The 23,600-nt window shown below is 35.2% G+C and overlaps 12 non-coding genes across 12 annotated transcripts; all 12 read right to left on the bottom strand.

Annotated features, from left to right (window-relative positions):
- Positions 1–1,128: 1,128 nt before the first annotated feature.
- TRNAR-UCU (transfer RNA arginine (anticodon UCU)) lies at positions 1,129–1,214 on the bottom strand. Its single transcript is given in 2 exon segments — positions 1,129–1,164; positions 1,178–1,214. It is a non-coding gene; the product is annotated as a tRNA-Arg (tRNA).
- A 1,674-nt stretch (positions 1,215–2,888) lies between these two features.
- On the bottom strand, positions 2,889–2,974 carry TRNAR-UCU (transfer RNA arginine (anticodon UCU)). Its single transcript is given in 2 exon segments — positions 2,889–2,924; positions 2,938–2,974. It is a non-coding gene; the product is annotated as a tRNA-Arg (tRNA).
- A 772-nt stretch (positions 2,975–3,746) lies between these two features.
- Positions 3,747–3,832, bottom strand: TRNAR-UCU (transfer RNA arginine (anticodon UCU)). Its single transcript is given in 2 exon segments — positions 3,747–3,782; positions 3,796–3,832. It is a non-coding gene; the product is annotated as a tRNA-Arg (tRNA).
- A 1,641-nt stretch (positions 3,833–5,473) lies between these two features.
- Positions 5,474–5,559, bottom strand: TRNAR-UCU (transfer RNA arginine (anticodon UCU)). Its single transcript is given in 2 exon segments — positions 5,474–5,509; positions 5,523–5,559. It is a non-coding gene; the product is annotated as a tRNA-Arg (tRNA).
- A 1,674-nt stretch (positions 5,560–7,233) lies between these two features.
- TRNAR-UCU (transfer RNA arginine (anticodon UCU)) lies at positions 7,234–7,319 on the bottom strand. The gene is given in 2 exon segments: positions 7,234–7,269; positions 7,283–7,319. It is a non-coding gene; the product is annotated as a tRNA-Arg (tRNA).
- Positions 7,320–8,091: 772 nt separating this feature from the next.
- TRNAR-UCU (transfer RNA arginine (anticodon UCU)) lies at positions 8,092–8,177 on the bottom strand. Its single transcript is given in 2 exon segments — positions 8,092–8,127; positions 8,141–8,177. It is a non-coding gene; the product is annotated as a tRNA-Arg (tRNA).
- A 1,657-nt stretch (positions 8,178–9,834) lies between these two features.
- Positions 9,835–9,920, bottom strand: TRNAR-UCU (transfer RNA arginine (anticodon UCU)). Its single transcript is given in 2 exon segments — positions 9,835–9,870; positions 9,884–9,920. It is a non-coding gene; the product is annotated as a tRNA-Arg (tRNA).
- A 772-nt stretch (positions 9,921–10,692) lies between these two features.
- On the bottom strand, positions 10,693–10,778 carry TRNAR-UCU (transfer RNA arginine (anticodon UCU)). Its single transcript is given in 2 exon segments — positions 10,693–10,728; positions 10,742–10,778. It is a non-coding gene; the product is annotated as a tRNA-Arg (tRNA).
- Positions 10,779–12,450: 1,672 nt separating this feature from the next.
- On the bottom strand, positions 12,451–12,536 carry TRNAR-UCU (transfer RNA arginine (anticodon UCU)). Its single transcript is given in 2 exon segments — positions 12,451–12,486; positions 12,500–12,536. It is a non-coding gene; the product is annotated as a tRNA-Arg (tRNA).
- Positions 12,537–13,308: 772 nt separating this feature from the next.
- TRNAR-UCU (transfer RNA arginine (anticodon UCU)) lies at positions 13,309–13,394 on the bottom strand. The gene is given in 2 exon segments: positions 13,309–13,344; positions 13,358–13,394. It is a non-coding gene; the product is annotated as a tRNA-Arg (tRNA).
- Positions 13,395–15,055: 1,661 nt separating this feature from the next.
- On the bottom strand, positions 15,056–15,141 carry TRNAR-UCU (transfer RNA arginine (anticodon UCU)). Its single transcript is given in 2 exon segments — positions 15,056–15,091; positions 15,105–15,141. It is a non-coding gene; the product is annotated as a tRNA-Arg (tRNA).
- A 772-nt stretch (positions 15,142–15,913) lies between these two features.
- On the bottom strand, positions 15,914–15,999 carry TRNAR-UCU (transfer RNA arginine (anticodon UCU)). The gene is given in 2 exon segments: positions 15,914–15,949; positions 15,963–15,999. It is a non-coding gene; the product is annotated as a tRNA-Arg (tRNA).
- Between the last annotated feature and the right edge of the window lie 7,601 nt (positions 16,000–23,600).

Below are 23,600 nucleotides of genomic sequence, written 5' to 3'. Positions count from 1 at the left end.
GGTCTGCATAGCTAGCTGAGCAGACTCAACATTGAATTTGGTTGCTGGTTAAATATAACAATAAGCATTTTTGATCAGCAGTTATTGATTAAAAGTATCGAAAATTGATTTGTAATTGGTGATCTTACATTGAAAAGATTTTTATGTCACCAGCTTATCATTACTTTGTATATATATATATATATATAGTAAACAAGTCTCCTGTATACAATGTCTATGTTATGTATTATTGTAAGTTAACTTTAAATCTTTGCATTTGAAACTGAAGAACGACTCTGGTGGGACTCGAACCCACAACCTTTGAATAACTACAACCTACTAGAAGACCATTGTGCTATCCATTGCGCCACAGAGCCACTGTTGTATCATATTTTTTTATCAACAGTACAATGTGTTGAATACTCTTATGTTTTAAATGACACAATCTGTGATGAAACTAATCTTTTTATTTTTCTATTTTTTAAGTAGGCTGTAAAGAGAGTATCGTAGAGTGAGAGTCAAATTTTTGTAATGATTTCAGAAATAGCTCCCACTTTGTGTGAGGTGCAAATCAATATGGGTACAATTGCACCATGTCTGATTGAGTGTTTGTTGCAAAGAAACTGAAGACAGAAACATTTTGGTAACATTTATATAGGTTTTGTATTTTTACCAGTATAGATATTTATATTAATTTATATTATAATAATTACATGGCTATCGAGTGTCAGATATTTATAACATTGCTCCCAAATGCAACAGCTATGTCTGAGTCTTCCTCTTGCTGTTTTCAAGTGCAAGTCCTATATCAGGTTTTAGCAATTGTGTAGGTTATTTGTAATACCCATCTAAGGATTTTTTATGATTTTTGAGTGTACTGTAGATACACTTCAAGCTTTGTATTCCTACGTGAGCAGACTCAACATAATATTTTCATTGCTGGTTAAAAATAACCATCCACATTTTTATTACCAGTTATTGATTTAAAGTATCTAAAATTGATTTGTAACTGGTCTTACATTTAAATCATTTTTATGTCAACAGCCTATAATTACTTTGTATATATAGTATATAGGTCTCCCATATACAATGTCTATGTTATGTATAATTTTAAGTAAATTTTAAATGTTTGCATTTGAAGTTAAAGAATGACTCTGGTGGGACTTGAACCCACAACCTTTGAATAACTACAACCTACTAGAAGTCCAATGCGCTATCCATTGCGCCACAGAGCCATTGAAGCAGCACGCGTTTGTATCGATAGTACAACTTGTAGAATACTTTCAAGTTTTAAAAGCTACAATCTGTGATGAAACAAATCTATTATGTCTTTCTTTTTTTAGTAGGATGTATATACAGAGTATTGTAGAGTAAGAGCCAAAATGTTATACTGATTTCAGAAATAGCATCCTCATTGTGTGAGGTGCAAAAAATGTGGGGACAATTGCACCCTGTGTGAAATAGTAACTGTTTATTGCAATACAAACTAAAGACCAAAATATTTTCTAAAATGTATTTAATGTTTAGAGTGCTTAAAAATATTTTCATACTATAATGATAATGTTGCTAACCTGTGTCAGATATTTTCCAACATTCCTCTTGAATGCAACATCCCTGTCTGAGTTTTCCGGCTGCTGATTTCGAGTGCAAGTCCTATATCAGGTTTAAGCAATTATTTAGCTAATATGTGACAACCATGTAAGGATTACAGGTAAAAAGGATTTAATGTTTTTTGAGTGTAGATACCCTTCAAGGTCTGCATAGCTAGCTGAGCAGACTCAACATTGAATTTGGTTGCTGGTTAAATATAACAATAAGCATTTTTGATCAGCAGTTATTGATTTAAAGTATCGAAAATTGATTTGTAATTGGTGATCTTACATTGAAAAGATTTTTATGTCACCAGCCTATCATTACTTTGTATATATATATATATATATATATATATATATAGTAAATAAGTCTCCTGTATACAATGTCTACGTTATGTATTATTGTAAGTAAACTTTAAATCTTTGCATTTGAAACTAAAGAATGACTCTGATGGGACTAGAACCAACAACCTTTGAATAACTACAACCTACTAGAAGTCCAATGCACTATCCATTGCACCACAGAGCCACTGATGTATCATATTTTTGTATCAACAGTACAATGTGTTGAATACTCTTATGTTTTAAATGACACAATCTGTGATGAAACTAATCTTTTTATTTTTCTATTTTATAAGTATGCTGTAAAGAGAGTATCGTAGAGTGAGAGTCAAATTTTTGTAATGATTTCAGAAATAGCTCCCACTTTGTGTGAGGTGCAAATCAATATGGGTACAATTGCACCATGTCTGATTGAGTGTTTGTTGCAAAGAAACTGAAGACAGAAACATTTTGGTAACATTTATATAGGTTTTGTATTTTTACCAGTATAGATATTTATATTAATTTATATTATAATAATTACATGGCTATCGAGTGTCATATATTTATAACATTGCTCTTGAATGCAACAGCTATGTCTGAGTCTTCCTCTTGCTGTTTTCAAGTGCAAGTCCTTTATCAGGTTTTAGTAATTGTGTAGGTTATTTGTAATACCCATCTAAGGATTTTTTATGATTTTTGAGTGTACTGTAGATACACTTCAAGCTTTGTATTCCTACGTGAGCAGACTCAACATAATATTTTGATTGCTGGTTAAAAATAACCATCCACATTTTTATTATCAGTTATTGATGTAAAGTATCTAAAATTGATTTGTAACTGGTCTTACATTTAAATGATTTTTATGTCACCAGCCTATCATTACTTTGTGTATATATATATATATATATATAGTAAATAAGTCTCCTGTATACAATGTCTACGTTATGTATTATTGTAAGTAAACTTTAAATCTTTGCATTTGAAACTAAAGAATGACTCTGGTGGGACTCGAACCCACAACCTTTGAATAACTACAACCTACTAGAAGTCCAATGCGCTATCCATTGCGCCACAGAGCCACTGATGTATCATATTTTTGTATCAACAGTACAATGTGTTGAATACTCTTATGTTTTAAATGACACAATCTGTGATGAAACTAATCTTTTTATTTTTATATTTTTTAAGTATGCTGTAAAGAGAGTATCGTAGAGTGAGAGTAACATTTTTGTAATGATTTCAGAAATGGCTCCCACTTTGTGTGAGGTGCAAATCAATATGGGGACAATTGCACCATATCTGATTGAGTGTTTGTTGCAAAGAAACTGAAGACAGAAACATTTTGGTAACATTTATATAGGTTTTGTATTTTTACCAGTATAGATATTTATATTAATTTATATTATAATAATTACATGGCTATCGAGTGTCAGATATTTATAACATTTCTCCCAAATGCAACAGCTATGTCTGAGTCTTCCTCTTGCTGTTTTCAAGTGCAAGTCCTATATCAGGTTTTAGCAATTGTGTAGGTTATTTGTAATACCCATCTAAGGATTTTTTATGATTTTTGAGTGTACTGTAGATACACTTTAAGCTTTGTATTCCTACGTGAGCAGACTCAACATAATATTTTCATTGCTGGTTAAAAATAACCATCCACATTTTTATTACCAGTTATTGATTTAAAGAATCTAAAATTGATTTGTAACTGGTCTTACATTTAAATGATTTTTATGTCAACAGCCTATAATTACTTTGTATATATAGTATATAGGTCTCCCAAATACAATGTCTATGTTATGTATCATTTTAAGTAAATTTTAAATGTTTGCATTTGAAGCTAAAGAATGACTCTGGTGGGACTCGAACCCACAACCTTTGAATAACTACAACCTACTAGAAGTCCAATGCACTATCCATTGCGCCACAGAGCCACTGAAGCAGCAAGCGTTTGTATCGACAGTACAACATGTAGAATACTTTCAAGTTTTAAAAGCTACAATCTGTGATGAAACAAATCTATTATGTCTTTCTTTTTTTAGTAGGATGTATATACAGAGTATTGTAGAGTAAGAGCCAAAATTTTATACTGATTTCAGAAATAGCATCCTCATTGTGTGAGGTGCAAAAAATGTGGGGACAATTGCACCCTGTGTGAAATAGTAACTGTTTATTGCAATACAAACTAAAGACCAAAATATTTTCTAAAATGTATTTAATGTTTAGAGTGCTTAAAAATTATTTCATACTATAATGATAATGTTGCTAACCTGTGTCAGATATTTTCCAACATTCCTCTTGAATGCAACATCCCTGTCTGAGTTTTCCGGCTGCTGATTTCGAGTGCAAGTCCTATATCAGGTTTAAGCAATTATTTAGCTAATATGTGATAACCATGTAAGGATTACAGGTAAAAAGGATTTAATGTTTTTTTGAGTGTAGATACCCTTCAAGGTCTGCATAGCTAGCTGAGCAGACTCAACATTGAATTTGGTTGCTGGTTAAATATAACAATAAGCATTTTTGATCAGCAGTTATTGATTAAAAGTATCGAAAATTGATTTGTAATTGGTGATCTTACATTGAAAAGATTTTTATGTCACCAGCCTATCATTACTTTGTATATATATATATAGTAAACAAGTCTCCTGTATACAATGTCTATGTTATGTATTATTGTAAGTTAACTTTAAATTTTTGCATTTGAAACTGAAGAACGACTCTGGTGGGACTCGAACCCACAACCTTTGAATAACTACAACCTACTAGAAGACCATTGTGCTATCCATTGCGCCCCAGAGCCACTGTTGTATCATATTTTTTTATCAACAGTACAATGTGTTGAATACTCTTATGTTTTAAATGACACAATCTGTGATGAAACTAATCTTTTTATTTTTCTATTTTTTAAGTAGGCTGTAAAGAGAGTATCGTAGAGTGAGAGTCAAATTTTTGTAATGATTTCAGAAATAGCTCCCACTTTGTGTGAGGTGCAAATCAATATGGGTACAATTGCACCATGTCTGATTGAGTGTTTGTTGCAAAGAAACTGAAGACAGAAACATTTTGGTAACATTTATATAGGTTTTGTATTTTTACCAGTATAGATATTTATATTAATTTATATTATAATAATTACATGGCTATCGAGTGTCAGATATTTATAACATTGCTCCCAAATGCAACAGCTATGTCTGAGTCTTCCTCTTGCTGTTTTCAAGTGCAAGTCCTATATCAGGTTTTAGCAATTGTGTAGGTTATTTGTAATACCCATCTAAGGATTTTTTATGATTTTTGAGTGTACTGTAGATACACTTCAAGCTTTGTATTCCTACGTGAGCAGACTCAACATAATATTTTCATTGCTGGTTAAAAATAACCATCCACATTTTTATTACCAGTTATTGATTTAAAGTATCTAAAATTGATTTGTAACTGGTCTTACATTTAAATCATTTTTATGTCAACAGCCTATAATTACTTTGTATATATAGTATATAGGTCTCCCATATACAATGTCTATGTTATGTATAATTTTAAGTAAATTTTAAATGTTTGCATTTGAAGTTAAAGAATGACTCTGGTGGGACTTGAACCCACAACCTTTGAATAACTACAACCTACTAGAAGTCCAATGCGCTATCCATTGCGCCACAGAGCCATTGAAGCAGCACGCGTTTGTATCGATAGTACAACTTGTAGAATACTTTCAAGTTTTAAAAGCTACAATCTGTGATGAAACAAATCTATTATGTCTTTCTTTTTTTAGTAGGATGTATATACAGAGTATTGTAGAGTAAGAGCCAAAATGTTATACTGATTTCAGAAATAGCATCCTCATTGTGTGAGGTGCAAAAAATGTGGGGACAATTGCACCCTGTGTGAAATAGTAACTGTTTATTGCAATACAAACTAAAGACCAAAATATTTTCTAAAATGTATTTAATGTTTAGAGTGCTTAAAAATATTTTCATACTATAATGATAATGTTGCTAACCTGTGTCAGATATTTTCCAACATTCCTCTTGAATGCAACATCCCTGTCTGAGTTTTCCGGCTGCTGATTTCGAGTGCAAGTCCTATATCAGGTTTAAGCAATTATTTAGCTAATATGTGACAACCATGTAAGGATTACAGGTAAAAAGGATTTAATGTTTTTTGAGTGTAGATACCCTTCAAGGTCTGCATAGCTAGCTGAGCAGACTCAACATTGAATTTGGTTGCTGGTTAAATATAACAATAAGCATTTTTGATCAGCAGTTATTGATTTAAAGTATCGAAAATTGATTTGTAATTGGTGATCTTACATTGAAAAGATTTTTATGTCACCAGCCTATCATTACTTTGTATATATATATATATATATATATATATATATAGTAAATAAGTCTCCTGTATACAATGTCTACGTTATGTATTATTGTAAGTAAACTTTAAATCTTTGCATTTGAAACTAAAGAATGACTCTGATGGGACTAGAACCAACAACCTTTGAATAACTACAACCTACTAGAAGTCCAATGCACTATCCATTGCACCACAGAGCCACTGATGTATCATATTTTTGTATCAACAGTACAATGTGTTGAATACTCTTATGTTTTAAATGACACAATCTGTGATGAAACTAATCTTTTTATTTTTCTATTTTATAAGTATGCTGTAAAGAGAGTATCGTAGAGTGAGAGTCAAATTTTTGTAATGATTTCAGAAATAGCTCCCACTTTGTGTGAGGTGCAAATCAATATGGGTACAATTGCACCATGTCTGATTGAGTGTTTGTTGCAAAGAAACTGAAGACAGAAACATTTTGGTAACATTTATATAGGTTTTGTATTTTTACCAGTATAGATATTTATATTAATTTATATTATAATAATTACATGGCTATCGAGTGTCATATATTTATAACATTGCTCTTGAATGCAACAGCTATGTCTGAGTCTTCCTCTTGCTGTTTTCAAGTGCAAGTCCTTTATCAGGTTTTAGTAATTGTGTAGGTTATTTGTAATACCCATCTAAGGATTTTTTATGATTTTTGAGTGTACTGTAGATACACTTCAAGCTTTGTATTCCTACGTGAGCAGACTCAACATAATATTTTGATTGCTGGTTAAAAATAACCATCCACATTTTTATTATCAGTTATTGATGTAAAGTATCTAAAATTGATTTGTAACTGGTCTTACATTTAAATGATTTTTATGTCACCAGCCTATCATTACTTTGTGTATATATATATATATATATATAGTAAATAAGTCTCCTGTATACAATGTCTACGTTATGTATTATTGTAAGTAAACTTTAAATCTTTGCATTTGAAACTAAAGAATGACTCTGGTGGGACTCGAACCCACAACCTTTGAATAACTACAACCTACTAGAAGTCCAATGCGCTATCCATTGCGCCACAGAGCCACTGATGTATCATATTTTTGTATCAACAGTACAATGTGTTGAATACTCTTATGTTTTAAATGACACAATCTGTGATGAAACTAATCTTTTTATTTTTATATTTTTTAAGTATGCTGTAAAGAGAGTATCGTAGAGTGAGAGTAACATTTTTGTAATGATTTCAGAAATGGCTCCCACTTTGTGTGAGGTGCAAATCAATATGGGGACAATTGCACCATATCTGATTGAGTGTTTGTTGCAAAGAAACTGAAGACAGAAACATTTTGGTAACATTTATATAGGTTTTGTATTTTTACCAGTATAGATATTTATATTAATTTATATTATAATAATTACATGGCTATCGAGTGTCAGATATTTATAACATTTCTCCCAAATGCAACAGCTATGTCTGAGTCTTCCTCTTGCTGTTTTCAAGTGCAAGTCCTATATCAGGTTTTAGCAATTGTGTAGGTTATTTGTAATACCCATCTAAGGATTTTTTATGATTTTTGAGTGTACTGTAGATACACTTTAAGCTTTGTATTCCTACGTGAGCAGACTCAACATAATATTTTCATTGCTGGTTAAAAATAACCATCCACATTTTTATTACCAGTTATTGATTTAAAGAATCTAAAATTGATTTGTAACTGGTCTTACATTTAAATGATTTTTATGTCAACAGCCTATAATTACTTTGTATATATAGTATATAGGTCTCCCAAATACAATGTCTATGTTATGTATCATTTTAAGTAAATTTTAAATGTTTGCATTTGAAGCTAAAGAATGACTCTGGTGGGACTCGAACCCACAACCTTTGAATAACTACAACCTACTAGAAGTCCAATGCACTATCCATTGCGCCACAGAGCCACTGAAGCAGCAAGCGTTTGTATCGACAGTACAACATGTAGAATACTTTCAAGTTTTAAAAGCTACAATCTGTGATGAAACAAATCTATTATGTCTTTCTTTTTTTAGTAGGATGTATATACAGAGTATTGTAGAGTAAGAGCCAAAATTTTATACTGATTTCAGAAATAGCATCCTCATTGTGTGAGGTGCAAAAAATGTGGGGACAATTGCACCCTGTGTGAAATAGTAACTGTTTATTGCAATACAAACTAAAGACCAAAATATTTTCTAAAATGTATTTAATGTTTAGAGTGCTTAAAAATTATTTCATACTATAATGATAATGTTGCTAACCTGTGTCAGATATTTTCCAACATTCCTCTTGAATGCAACATCCCTGTCTGAGTTTTCCGGCTGCTGATTTCGAGTGCAAGTCCTATATCAGGTTTAAGCAATTATTTAGCTAATATGTGATAACCATGTAAGGATTACAGGTAAAAAGGATTTAATGTTTTTTTGAGTGTAGATACCCTTCAAGGTCTGCATAGCTAGCTGAGCAGACTCAACATTGAATTTGGTTGCTGGTTAAATATAACAATAAGCATTTTTGATCAGCAGTTATTGATTAAAAGTATCGAAAATTGATTTGTAATTGGTGATCTTACATTGAAAAGATTTTTATGTCACCAGCCTATCATTACTTTGTATATATATATATAGTAAACAAGTCTCCTGTATACAATGTCTATGTTATGTATTATTGTAAGTTAACTTTAAATTTTTGCATTTGAAACTGAAGAACGACTCTGGTGGGACTCGAACCCACAACCTTTGAATAACTACAACCTACTAGAAGACCATTGTGCTATCCATTGCGCCCCAGAGCCACTGTTGTATCATATTTTTTTATCAACAGTACAATGTGTTGAATACTCTTATGTTTTAAATGACACAATCTGTGATGAAACTAATCTTTTTATTTTTCTATTTTTTAAGTAGGCTGTAAAGAGAGTATCGTAGAGTGAGAGTCAAATTTTTGTAATGATTTCAGAAATAGCTCCCACTTTGTGTGAGGTGCAAATCAATATGGGTACAATTGCACCATGTTTGATTGAGTGTTTGTTGCAAAGAAACTGAAGACAGAAACATTTTGGTAACATTTATATAGGTTTTGTATTTTTACCAGTATAGATATTTATATTAATTTATATTATAATAATTACATGGCTATCGAGTGTCATATATTTATAACATTGCTCTTGAATGCAACAGCTATGTCTGAGTCTTCCTCTTGCTGTTTTCAAGTGCAAGTCCTTTATCAGGTTTTAGCAATTGTGTAGGTTATTTGTAATACCCATCTAAGGATTTTTTATGATTTTTGAGTGTACTGTAGATACACTTCAAGCTTTGTATTCCTACGTGAGCAGACTCAACATAATATTTTGATTGCTGGTTAAAAATAACCATCCACATTTTTATTATCAGTTATTGATTTAAAGTATCTAAAATTGATTTGTAACTGGTCTTACATTTAAAAGATTTTTATGTCACCAGCCTATCATTACTTTGTGTATATATATATATATATATATAGTAAATAAGTCTCCTGTATACAATGTCTACGTTATGTATTATTGTAAGTAAACTTTAAATCTTTGCATTTGAAACTAAAGAACGACTCTGGTGGGACTCGAACCCACAACCTTTGAATAACTACAACCTACTAGAAGTCCAATGCGCTATCCATTGCGCCACAGAGCCACTGATGTATCATATTTTTGTATCAACAGTACAATGTGTTGAATACTCTTATGTTTTAAATGACACAATCTGTGATGAAACTAATCTTTTTATTTTTCTATTTTTTAAGTATGCTGTAAAGAGAGTATCGTAGAGTGAGAGTAACATTTTTGTAATGATTTCAGAAATGGCTCCCACTTTGTGTGAGGTGCAAATCAATATGGAGACAATTGCACCATATCTGATTGAGTGTTTGTTGCAAAGAAACTGAAGACAGAAACATTTTGGTAACATTTATATAGGTTTTGTATTTTTACCAGTATAGATATTTATATTAATTTATATTATAATAATTACATGGCTATCGAGTGTCAGATATTTATAACATTTCTCCCAAATGCAACAGCTATGTCTGAGTCTTCCTCTTGCTGTTTTCAAGTGCAAGTCCTATATCAGGTTTTAGCAATTGTGTAGGTTATTTGTAATACCCATCTAAGGATTTTTTATGATTTTTGAGTGTACTGTAGATACACTTTAAGCTTTGTATTCCTACGTGAGCAGACTCAACATAATATTTTCATTGCTGGTTAAAAATAACCATCCACATTTTTATTACCAGTTATTGATTTAAAGTATCTAAAATTGATTTGTAACTGGTCTTACATTTAAATGATTTTTATGTCAACAGCCTATAATTACTTTGTATATATAGTATATAGGTCTCCCATATACAATGTCTATGTTATGTATCATTTTAAGTAAATTTTAAATGTTTGCATTTGAAGTTAAAGAATGACTCTGGTGAGACTTGAACCCACAACCTTTGAATAACTACAACCTACTAGAAGTCCAATGCGCTATCCATTGCGCCACAGAGCCATTGAAGCAGCACGCGTTTGTATCGATAGTACAACTTGTAGAATACTTTCAAGTTTTAAAAGCTACAATCTGTGATGAAACAAATCTATTATGTCTTTCTTTTTTTAGTAGGATGTATATACAGAGTATTGTAGAGTAAGAGCCAAAATTTTATACTGATTTCAGAAATAGCATCCTCATTGTGTGAGGTGCAAAAAATGTGGGGACAATTGCACCCTGTGTGAAATAGTAACTGTTTATTGCAATACAAACTAAAGACCAAAATATTTTCTAAAATGTATTTAATGTTTAGAGTGCTTAAAAATATTTTCATACTATAATGATAATGTTGCTAACCTGTGTCAGATATTTTCCAACATTCCTCTTGAATGCAACATCCCTGTCTGAGTTTTCCGGCTGCTGATTTCGAGTGCAAGTCCTATATCAGGTTTAAGCAATTATTTAGCTAATATGTGACAACCATGTAAGGATTACAGGTAAAAAGGATTTAATGTTTTTTGAGTGTAGATACCCTTCAAGGTCTGCATAGCTAGCTGAGCAGACTCAACATTGAATTTGGTTGCTGGTTAAATATAACAATAAGCATTTTTGATCAGCAGTTATTGATTTAAAGTATCGAAAATTGATTTGTAATTGGTGATCTTACATTGAAAAGATTTTTATGTCACCAGCCTATCATTACTTTGTATATATATATATATATATATATATATATATAGTAAATAAGTCTCCTGTATACAATGTCTACGTTATGTATTATTGTAAGTAAACTTTAAATCTTTGCATTTGAAACTAAAGAATGACTCTGATGGGACTAGAACCAACAACCTTTGAATAACTACAACCTACTAGAAGTCCAATGCACTATCCATTGCACCACAGAGCCACTGATGTATCATATTTTTGTATCAACAGTACAATGTGTTGAATACTCTTATGTTTTAAATGACACAATCTGTGATGAAACTAATCTTTTTCTTTTTCTTTTTTATAAGTATGCTGTAAAGAGAGTATCGTAGAGTGAGAGTCAAATTTTTGTAATGATTTCAGAAATAGCTCCCACTTTGTGTGAGGTGCAAATCAATATGGGTACAATTGCACCATGTCTGATTGAGTGTTTGTTGCAAAGAAACTGAAGACAGAAACATTTTGGTAACATTTATATAGGTTTTGTATTTTTACCAGTATAGATATTTATATTAATTTATATTATAATAATTACATGGCTATCGAGTGTCATATATTTATAACATTGCTCTTGAATGCAACAGCTATGTCTGAGTCTTCCTCTTGCTGTTTTCAAGTGCAAGTCCTTTATCAGGTTTTAGCAATTGTGTAGGTTATTTGTAATACCCATCTAAGGATTTTTTATGATTTTTGAGTGTACTGTAGATACACTTCAAGCTTTGTATTCCTACGTGAGCAGACTCAACATAATATTTTGATTGCTGGTTAAAAATAACCATCCACATTTTTATTATCAGTTATTGATTTAAAGTATCTAAAATTGATTTGTAACTGGTCTTACATTTAAATGATTTTTATGTCACCAGCCTATCATTACTTTGTGTATATATATATATATATATAGTAAATAAGTCTCCTGTATACAATGTCTACGTTATGTATTATTGTAAGTAAACTTTAAATCTTTGCATTTGAAACTAAAGAACGACTCTGGTGGGACTCGAACCCACAACCTTTGAATAACTACAACCTACTAGAAGTCCAATGCGCTATCCATTGCGCCACAGAGCCACTGATGTATCATATTTTTGTATCAACAGTACAATGTGTTGAATACTCTTATGTTTTAAATGACACAATCTGTGATGAAACTAATCTTTTTATTTTTCTATTTTTTAAGTATGCTGTAAAGAGAGTATCGTAGAGTGAGAGTTACATTTTTGTAATGATTTCAGAAATGGCTCCCACTTTGTGTGAGGTGCAAATCAATATGGGGACAATTGCACCATATCTGATTGAGTGTTTGTTGCAAAGAAACTGAAGACAGAAACATTTTGGTAACATTTATATAGGTTTTGTATTTTTACCAGTATAGATATTTATATTAATTTATATTATAATAATTACATGGCTATCGAGTGTCAGATATTTATAACATTTCTCCCAAATGCAACAGCTATGTCTGAGTCTTCCTCTTGCTGTTTTCAAGTGCAAGTCCTATATAAGGTTTTAGCAATTGTGTAGGTTATTTGTAATACCCATCTAAGGATTTTTTATGATTTTTGAGTGTACTGTAGATACACTTTAAGCTTTGTATTCCTACGTGAGCAGACTCAACATAATATTTTCATTGCTGGTTAAAAATAACCATCCACATTTTTATTACCAGTTATTGATTTAAAGTATCTAAAATTGATTTGTAACTGGTCTTACATTTAAATGATTTTTATGTCAACAGCCTATAATTACTTTGTATATATAGTATATAGGTCTCCCATATACAATGTCTATGTTATGTATCATTTTAAGTAAATTTTAAATGTTTGCATTTGAAGCTAAAGAATGACTCTGGTGGGACTCGAACCCACAACCTTTGAATAACTACAACCTACTAGAAGTCCAATGCGCTATCCATTGCGCCACAGAGCCACTGAAGCAGCAAGCATTTGTATCGACAGTACAACATGTAGAATACTTTCAAGTTTTAAAAGCTACAATCTGTGATGAAACAAATCTATTATGTCTTTCTTTTTTTAGTAGGATGTATATACAGAGTATTGTAGAGTAAGAGCCAAAATTTTATACTGATTTCAGAAATAGCATCCTCATTGTGTGAGGTGCAAAAAATGTGGGGACAATTGCACCCTGTGTGAAATAGTAACTGTTTATTGCAATACAAACTAAAGACCAAAATATTTTCTAAAATGTATTTAATGTTTAGAGTGCTTAAAAATTATTTCATACTATAATGATAATGTTGCTAACCTGTGTCAGATATTTTCCAACATTCCTCTTGAATGCAACATCCCTGTCTGAGTTTTCCGGCTGCTGATTTCGAGTGCAAGTCCTATATCAGGTTTAAGCAATTATTTAGCTAATATGTGATAACCATGTAAGGATTACAGGTAAAAAGGATTTAATGTTTTTTTGAGTGTAGATACCCTTCAAGGTCTGCATAGCTAGCTGAGCAGACTCAACATTGAATTTGGTTGCTGGTTAAATATAACAATAAGCATTTTTGATCAGCAGTTATTGATTTAAAGTATCGAAAATTGATTTGTAATTGGTGATCTTACATTGAAAAGATTTTTATGTCACCAGCTTATCATTACTTTGTATATAAATATATATATAGTAAATAAGTCTCCTGTATACAATGTCTACGTTATGTATTATTGTAAGTAAACTTTAAATCTTTGCATTTGAAACTAAAGAATGACTCTGATGGGACTAGAACCAACAACCTTTGAATAACTACAACCTACTAGAAGTCCAATGCACTATCCATTGCACCACAGAGCCACTGATGTATCATATTTTTGTATCAACAGTACAATGTGTTGAATACTCTTATGTTTTAAATGACACAATCTGTGATGAAACTAATCTTTTTATTTTTCTATTTTATAAGTATGCTGTAAAGAGAGTATCGTAGAGTGAGAGTCAAATTTTTGTAATGATTTCAGAAATAGCTCCCACTTTGTGTGAGGTGCAAATCAATATGGGTACAATTGCACCATGTCTGATTGAGTGTTTGTTGCAAAGAAACTGAAGACAGAAACATTTTGGTAACATTTATATAGGTTTTGTATTTTTACCAGTATAGATATTTATATTAATTTATATTATAATAATTACATGGCTATCGAGTGTCATATATTTATAACATTGCTCTTGAATGCAACAGCTATGTCTGAGTCTTCCTCTTGCTGTTTTCAAGTGCAAGTCCTTTATCAGGTTTTAGTAATTGTGTAGGTTATTTGTAATACCCATCTAAGGATTTTTTATGATTTTTGAGTGTACTGTAGATACACTTCAAGCTTTGTATTCCTACGTGAGCAGACTCAACATAATATTTTGATTGCTGGTTAAAAATAACCATCCACATTTTTATTATCAGTTATTGATGTAAAGTATCTAAAATTGATTTGTAACTGGTCTTACATTTAAATGATTTTTATGTCACCAGCCTATCATTACTTTGTGTATATATATATATATATATATAGTAAATAAGTCTCCTGTATACAATGTCTACGTTATGTATTATTGTAAGTAAACTTTAAATCTTTGCATTTGAAACTAAAGAATGACTCTGGTGGGACTCGAACCCACAACCTTTGAATAACTACAACCTACTAGAAGTCCAATGCGCTATCCATTGCGCCACAGAGCCACTGATGTATCATATTTTTGTATCAACAGTACAATGTGTTGAATACTCTTATGTTTTAAATGACACAATCTGTGATGAAACTAATCTTTTTATTTTTATATTTTTTAAGTATGCTGTAAAGAGAGTATCGTAGAGTGAGAGTAACATTTTTGTAATGATTTCAGAAATGGCTCCCACTTTGTGTGAGGTGCAAATCAATATGGGGACAATTGCACCATATCTGATTGAGTGTTTGTTGCAAAGAAACTGAAGACAGAAACATTTTGGTAACATTTATATAGGTTTTGTATTTTTACCAGTATAGATATTTATATTAATTTATATTATAATAATTACATGGCTATCGAGTGTCAGATATTTATAACATTTCTCCCAAATGCAATAGCTATGTCTGAGTCTTCCTCTTGCTGTTTTCAAGTGCAAGTCCTATATCAGGTTTTAGCAATTGTGTAGGTTATTTGTAATACCCATCTAAGGATTTTTTATGATTTTTGAGTGTACTGTAGATACACTTTAAGCTTTGTATTCCTACGTGAGCAGACTCAACATAATATTTTCATTGCTGGTTAAAAATAACCATCCACATTTTTATTACCAGTTATTGATTTAAAGTATCTAAAATTGATTTGTAACTGGTCTTACATTTAAATGATTTTTATGTCAACAGCCTATAATTACTTTGTATATATAGTATATAGGTCTCCCAAATACAATGTCTATGTTATGTATCATTTTAAGTAAATTTTAAATGTTTGCATTTGAAGCTAAAGAATGACTCTGGTGGGACTCGAACCCACAACCTTTGAATAACTACAACCTACTAGAAGTCCAATGCGCTATCCATTGCGCCACAGAGCCACTGAAGCAGCAAGCGTTTGTATCGACAGTACAACATGTAGAATACTTTCAAGTTTTAAAAGCTACAATCTGTGATGAAACAAATCTATTATGTCTTTCTTTTTTTAGTAGGATGTATATACAGAGTATTGTAGAGTAAGAGCCAAAATTTTATACTGATTTCAGAAATAGCATCCTCATTGTGTGAGGTGCAAAAAATGTGGGGACAATTGCACCCTGTGTGAAATAGTAACTGTTTATTGCAATACAAACTAAAGACCAAAATATTTTCTAAAATGTATTTAATGTTTAGAGTGCTTAAAAATTATTTCATACTATAATGATAATGTTGCTAACCTGTGTCAGATATTTTCCAACATTCCTCTTGAATGCAACATCCCTGTCTGAGTTTTCCGGCTGCTGATTTCGAGTGCAAGTCCTACAGATGTAGCCAACTTTATCTTGACTGTTTCTCCGCCGAGACGGGCGTTTAGCCACGCTAAGGCGATAGCTGAGTTTAATCACAGGCAGGCGCGTTGAGACGATCTAGATACTCATCATGCATTACACATCTCCACCACTGTGTGGCTAATGCTCCACTAATCCAGTACTTTCGATCGTACAGTATAGCGGCGGATTGATCTACAGCTCTGGCAATACTGTAGGCGTAACGGGAGGCGGTGGAAAAAGTATGGAGTACAGTACTGTATGTGTATGGAGACGCAACTACAGTAATTGTGTAAAAGGAAGAATGTACAGTACAATGTATAAACACCGTGCTTTTAAAATATATGAGCGTCTGAGTTCGCTAATGCATAATGGGAATGGAGGACTAGCAGAAGGCGGAGGAAAACACCGTGCTTTACAAATGCGAGCGTCCGAGTCCTCTAAGGCATAAACCAACAGCAATGGGGCGGGGGCCGGGCGCTGTTTGCAGTACTTTCACACATGAAATTGGAAATCTCTCATGAGGCGTCGTGGGCTAGGGGTGAAGGCTCCCACCTCCCTCACTGGGGGTCCAGGGTTCGAGACATGATGTGCTTTCTTTCTTTTTTTTTTTTTTTCTGTAATAATGCACTGTATTATTTTATTTACATTGTAAGACAGTCAATGGAAGGATGCACACAGGTTTCACATAAATCAAAGTACATCTGCAGGAGCGATTCTTTACGCTAAATGCAACCTACAGTACGGTACTGTAAGTGAGCAAAATAGTACTACAGTGGGCGTTTGTGTATTGCACATGACCTGCATTCCCTCCCTGTCTACTGCATGATCTGTGCAGGCTCCCATGGGGGAAGGGCAACAGGCTAGCAGGAGGCGGAGGAAAACACCGTGCTTTACAAATGCGAGCGTCCGAGTCCTCTAAGGCATAAACCAACAGCAATGGGGCGAGGGCCGGGCGCTGTTTGCAGTACTTTCACACATGAAATTAGAAATCTCTCATGAGGCGTCGTGGGCTAGGGGTGAAGGCTCCCACCTCCCTCACTGGGGGTCCAGGGTTCGAGACATGATGTGCTTTCTTTCTTTTTTTTTTTTTTTTCTGTAATAATGCACTGTATTATTTTATTTACATTGTAAGACAGTCAATGGAAGGATGCACACAGGTTTCACATAAATCAAAGTACATCTGCAGGAGCGATTCTTTACGCTAAATGCACCCAAACAGCGTGAATGAAATGAGTGTATTCTGGCGCTACCAACTAAGCAAAACAGTACTGTAGATCTTCAGCGTTTGTGCATTGCACAGGACCTGAATTTCCTCCCTGTGCAGGCCCCCAGGGGGGAAGGGCGATGGGGGTAGGGGGGAGACGATGGAAAATACTGTGCCTTTGAAATGCAATTACATGAGCGTCCGAGTACACTACGGCATACTGTAAACCAACACCAATGGGAAGGAAGTGCCAACCTTATTTTTAATGTGTTCCCGTGACATTCACTTTAACATTTTTTTTTTCTCTCCAATACAGTACATCCAATGGAAGGATGCACACAGGTTTCACATAAATCAAAGTACATCTGCAGGAGCGATTCTTTACGCTAAATGCAACCTACAGTACGGTACTGTAAGTGAGCAAAATAGTACTACAGTGGGCGTTTGTGTATTGCACATGACCTGCATTCCCTCCCTGTCTACTGCATGATCTGTGCAGGCTCCCATGGGGGAAGGGCAACAGGCTAGCAGGAGGCGGAGGAAAACACCGTGCTTTACAAATGCGAGCGTCCGAGTCCTCTAAGGCATAAACCAACAGCAATGGGGCGAGGGCCGGGCGCTGTTTGCAGTACTTTCACACATGAAATTAGAAATCTCTCATGAGGCGTCGTGGGTTAGGGGTGAAGGCTCCCACCTCCCTCACTGGGGGTCCAGGGTTCGAGACATGATGTGCTTTCTTTCTTTTTTTTTTTTTTTTCTGTAATAATGCACTGTATTATTTTATTTACATTGTAAGACAGTCAATGGAAGGATGCACACAGGTTTCACATAAATCAAAGTACATCTGCAGGAGCGATTCTTTACGCTAAATGCACCCAAACAGCGTGAATGAAATGAGTGTATTCTGACGGACTGTGCATCTTCGGTATTTGTGTATAGCATAAGACCTGTGAAGGCTCCCAGGAGGGAAGGGCGTAGGGCAAGACAGTGGAAAATACTGTGGTCAAAGAAAGGGCATATGTAAAACTAAGGGAAACTGTCACAAAGTACAGTAACTACAGTACTGTACGTTGAATGCCTGGAACGCACGACGTCTGAGACGCACGACGTCTGAGACGCACGACGTCTGGATCGCTCATTGAGCATAAGCATGGCTGCTGTACCTGTAGTACGTGACCGTCCCTATGCTCTGGGTGAGCTGCGTCTCCTCGTTCGCTGGCGGGACAGAACTCTCGCCAGCAACGAGGAGAAAGTTAGGGCATATAGGAGGGCCAGCAGGGATATCCTCCGGACCTACAACCGGAGGAGAACGGTGAGGTCTCTCCAGAGGAGATGGAGCGACCTCGTGAGGAGGACCCCACGACGCCTGCAGGCCATAAGGGATTGTAAGTACAGTACATTACTGTAGATTACTGTACTTTAAGTTACTGTAGTTACAGGTACAGTACATTATAGCAGGGGCTGCTGTAGCAGCAGGTATCCGGTCTATACAGCACTGTACAGTATTTGTGGTAAACAAATGGTTAAACAAGGACCAAACATTAACCCGGGTCAAAAGGTCAATTTGTTTTTTTGCGTCGACCTAGATGGTGCGGCTTTTGAAATTGGTTGACACCAGTTACTGTAGGTTGACATGGTCGTTAAGTTGACATGGAAAAAGATCGACATGCGTTTTACAAAAACAATTGTTATTTTTTTAAACTTGTGTATATACAGTAGTTCTTTACAATCCAGGTGGTCTACGATTGTGCAGTGTACAGTATCATGCAGTGTACAGTATATGCAATGTATCACAGTGTATCGTGCTGCGTAATTGCAGCGTGTCATGCAGTGTACATTCAGTATATGGTATTGTGCAGTGAGTGTAATACATAGTGAATCACATCGTGCAGCAGAGCCGGCCTTAGGCATAGGCAAACTACAGTAGGCAAATGCCTAGGGCATTTGCTATGCTTAGGGGCACCAGCAGCTTCTGCTGATTAAAATGATATGCGGCATGCCTATATTTTGCGTGACTGCGGCTGTATCTGTACCTGGCTAGGGCCAGCACTGTCGTGCAGTGTACTGTATACACATGTGGTAATTGCAGTTTTTTGTGTAGTGTACATTGTATCATATTTTGCAGGGAAATGTGCAGTTTGTCATATCACGCAGTCGTGCAGTGCATTGTGTGGTTTAATTGCAGTGTGTCGTGCAGTGTGCCGAAATTTGTGTTTCAGATAGTACAGTGTTCTAAGGGATGTTACTTTGGCAGAAATTATTCTAAGGGATGTTACAGTGGCCTAATGTGTTCTGACGTGCATTACTCTTGCATAAGGTTCATGACTGGCAGATCTCTACTTTGTGACGTAATGTGGATATACTACTGCACTACTGTGACGTACAGTAACGTGAATAAGGTGCTCTACTGTGTGACACAACGTGAATCAAGGACAGTACTGTGACGTGAATACGGTGCTCTACTGTGTGACACAACGTGAATCAAGGACAGTACTGTGACGTGAATACGGTGCTCTACTGTGTGACACAACGTGAATCAAGGACAGTACTGTGACGTGAATACGGTGCTCTACTGTGTGACACAACGTGAATCAAGGACAGTACTGTGACGTGAATACGGTGCTCTACTGTGTGACACAACGTGAATCAAGGACAGTACTGTGACGTGAATAAACTGCACTACTGTGACATGACGTGAATAAGATGAATTCAGGTGAGTACTGCATCATCTGTCATGAAATCAATTTGTAATGTAATGAACAGTACTGAGATGGTTAAGGGTGGGAGGGCTGCATGCTGATGTGTGTCATAATGTTTATAAGGGCAATGCTTATGTGTGTTACAATGTCTATAAAGGTAGTGTTCTGTCTAATACCCTGGACCTACTGTACTGTAGCGATACTGTAAGTGTACTGTATGTCACATTTAGAAATGTGCCCCTTAAGTTTTGAAGACAGTACAGTACACTATGCCCTCCTGAGTGATTAGGTGCAGGGTACTAGAATGAACAATTCCATTTATTGTGATGTCATAAAGATGCTGTCAATGTTGAATTTCATTGGCTGTACAGTATGCTGCCATTATACTGTATATATATTTTTACAGGGCTGGTAGCACGACGTCACAGGAGGCGGGACAGGCGCCGCCAAGCTGGTAAGTATTGTCAAATACAGTAGTGTACAGTACATAGTGATTTCTATAGTCCCAACCCCCTGTCCTGACCATCACAGATAACTCGCTGCAATCCGTTAATGTTAAGAATGTCTGTTTACAAAACTAAATGTAAATATTAAACACAAAGTATAAATAACATTGTAGATAGCTGAATACCCGTGCTTCGCTACGGGATGAGGATGGTAAATTCCAGTGATAGTTGTTTGTTAATTTACGTTTGTTGGCGATCTAGTATATAGTACTGTATACTTTAAGCATACTGTATCTTGCTTCTCTGATGCAGATTGTTTATTGGCCGGACCCCTTTTTGGTCCTGGATACTGTGCAGTACATGTTTCAAATTGACAGCTTCACTTACAGTACTGTTATTTTTTTTCCCACAGTACCACCACCACCACCACCTGCTGCGCTGCCAGGTATTGTGTAACGAGAATTCTGGTGCTACTGTCATCGTTGTTACACTACTGTACATGTGTCCTGGATACTGTACAGTACATGTTTCAAATTGACAGCTTCACTTACAGTACTGTTATTTTTTTTCCCACAGTACCACCACCACCACCACCACCACCTGCTGCGCTGCCAGGTATTGTGTAACGAGAATTCTGGTGCTACTGTCATCGTTGTTACACTACTGTACATGTGTCCTGGATACTGTACAGTACATGTTTCCAATTGACAGCTTCACTTACAGTACTGTTATTTTTTTTCCCACAGTACCACCACCACCACCACCACCACCTGCTGCGCTGCCAGGTATTGTGTAACGAGAATTCTGGTGCTACTGTCATCGTTGTTACACTACTGTACATGTGTCCTGGATACTGTACAGTACATGTTTCCAATTGACAGCTTCACTTACAGTACTGTTATTTTTTTTCCCACAGTACCACCACCACCACCACCTGCTGCGCTGCCAGGTATTGTGTAACGAGAATTCTGGTGTGACTGTCATCGTTACACTACTGTACATGTGTCCTGGATACTGTACAGTACATGTTTCAAATTGACAGCTTCACTTACAGTACTGTTATTTTTTTTCCCACAGTACCACCACCACCACCACCACCACCTGCTGCGCTGCCAGGTATTGTGTAACGAGAATTCTGGTGCTACTGTCATCGTTGTTACACTACTGTACATGTGTCCTGGATACTGTACAGTACATGTTTCCAATTGACAGCTTCACTTACAGTACTGTTATTTTTTTTCCCACAGTACCACCACCACCACCACCACCACCACCTGCTGCGCTGCCAGGTATTGTGTAACGAGAATTCTGGTGCTACTGTCATCGTTGTTACACTACTGTACATGTGTCTTGGATACTGTGCAGTACATGTTTCAAATTGACAGCTTCACTTACAGTACTGTTATTTTTTTTCCCACAGTACCAACAACACCACCACCACCACCACCACCTGCTGCGCTGCCAGGTATTGTGTAACGAGAATTCTGGTGTGACTGTCATCGTTACACTACTGTACATGTGTCCTGGATACTGTACAGTACATGTTTCCAATTGACAGCTTCACTTACAGTACTGTTATTTTTTTTCCCACAGTACCACCACCACCACCACCACCACCACCACCACCTGCTGCGCTGCCAGGTATTGTGTAACGAGAATTCTGGTGTGACTGTCATCGTTACACTACTGTACATGTGTCCTGGATACTGTACAGTACATGTTTCAAATTGACAGCTTCACTTACAGTACTGTTATTTTTTTTCCCACAGTACCACCACCACCACCACCACCACCTGCTGCGCTGCCAGGTATTGTGTAACGAGAATTCTGGTGCTACTGTCATCGTTGTTACACTACTGTACATGTGTCCTGGATACTGTACAGTACATGTTTCAAATTGACAGCTTCACTTACAGTACTGTTATTTTTTTTCCCACAGTACCAACACCACCACCACCATCCGAGAGCTCCGGAAGTGGTAATAATTACTTTTTGTTACAGACACACTAGTTTCCTACAGTATTACTGTAATTTTTGTATTTTACAATACTTGTCATCTTTTACACACAGACCGCCTCGTAATTGATACAGAGGAGGAGCTCATTCCCATTGATTCGGGGGAGGAAGAGGAGCCAGATTATAGTAAGTACAGTAGGATTTTCTCAAGCCCATTCTTAAAAGTATTGACCAAGTCCACTTTTATTACTTTTCAGGCAGGGAATTCCAAACATGTACTGTACAGTATTTCCCTCACTGTGAAGACCCCTTTTCGCCTCTGTGCGAAATCGCCTCTACTTCAACAAGAGTTACTGTGCACGTGTCCTCTGTGTCCATCTTATCAAAAACCGTTCCTGTGTATTGTCCCCTTACTGTATACAGTATATTTGTAAAGGTTAATCATGTCCCCTCTTAATCTCCTCTTTTCCAATGTAAACATGCCTAGCCTGCCTTTCCTTGTATTCCATCTTCTCAATCCACTTCATCACTTTGGTCGCCCGCCTCTAAACCTTTTGTAGTTCCACGATATCCATTTTGTATTATGGTGCCCAAAATTGTGCATCCGACCCACCCTCCACTAGCCTAACCCTCCAATCATACTCTGAATCCACACTCTGCATTCTGAATGTCGGGATCCAGACAGCAGGTCTTTTAAATACAGTACTGTATGTCCCCTACCGCTGGACAGTCATTCTGCTCCTACTGTATTATGAATATATCTCTGCCTCCTGTAGCACTGTACTACTGTGCAATTTTGTAGTAACTGTACTCTACTGTATTTTGTTTATAATATTTTTTTATTTTCAACTCAGTAATTATTGACAG

The sequence above is a fragment of the Pseudophryne corroboree genome, chromosome 4 (genome assembly GCF_028390025.1).
Source record: "Pseudophryne corroboree isolate aPseCor3 chromosome 4, aPseCor3.hap2, whole genome shotgun sequence".
Lineage (NCBI taxonomy): Eukaryota > Metazoa > Chordata > Amphibia > Anura > Myobatrachidae > Pseudophryne > Pseudophryne corroboree.
Note: the sequence above shows the minus strand (reverse complement) of the source record. Positions and strands in the feature narration are given on the sequence as shown.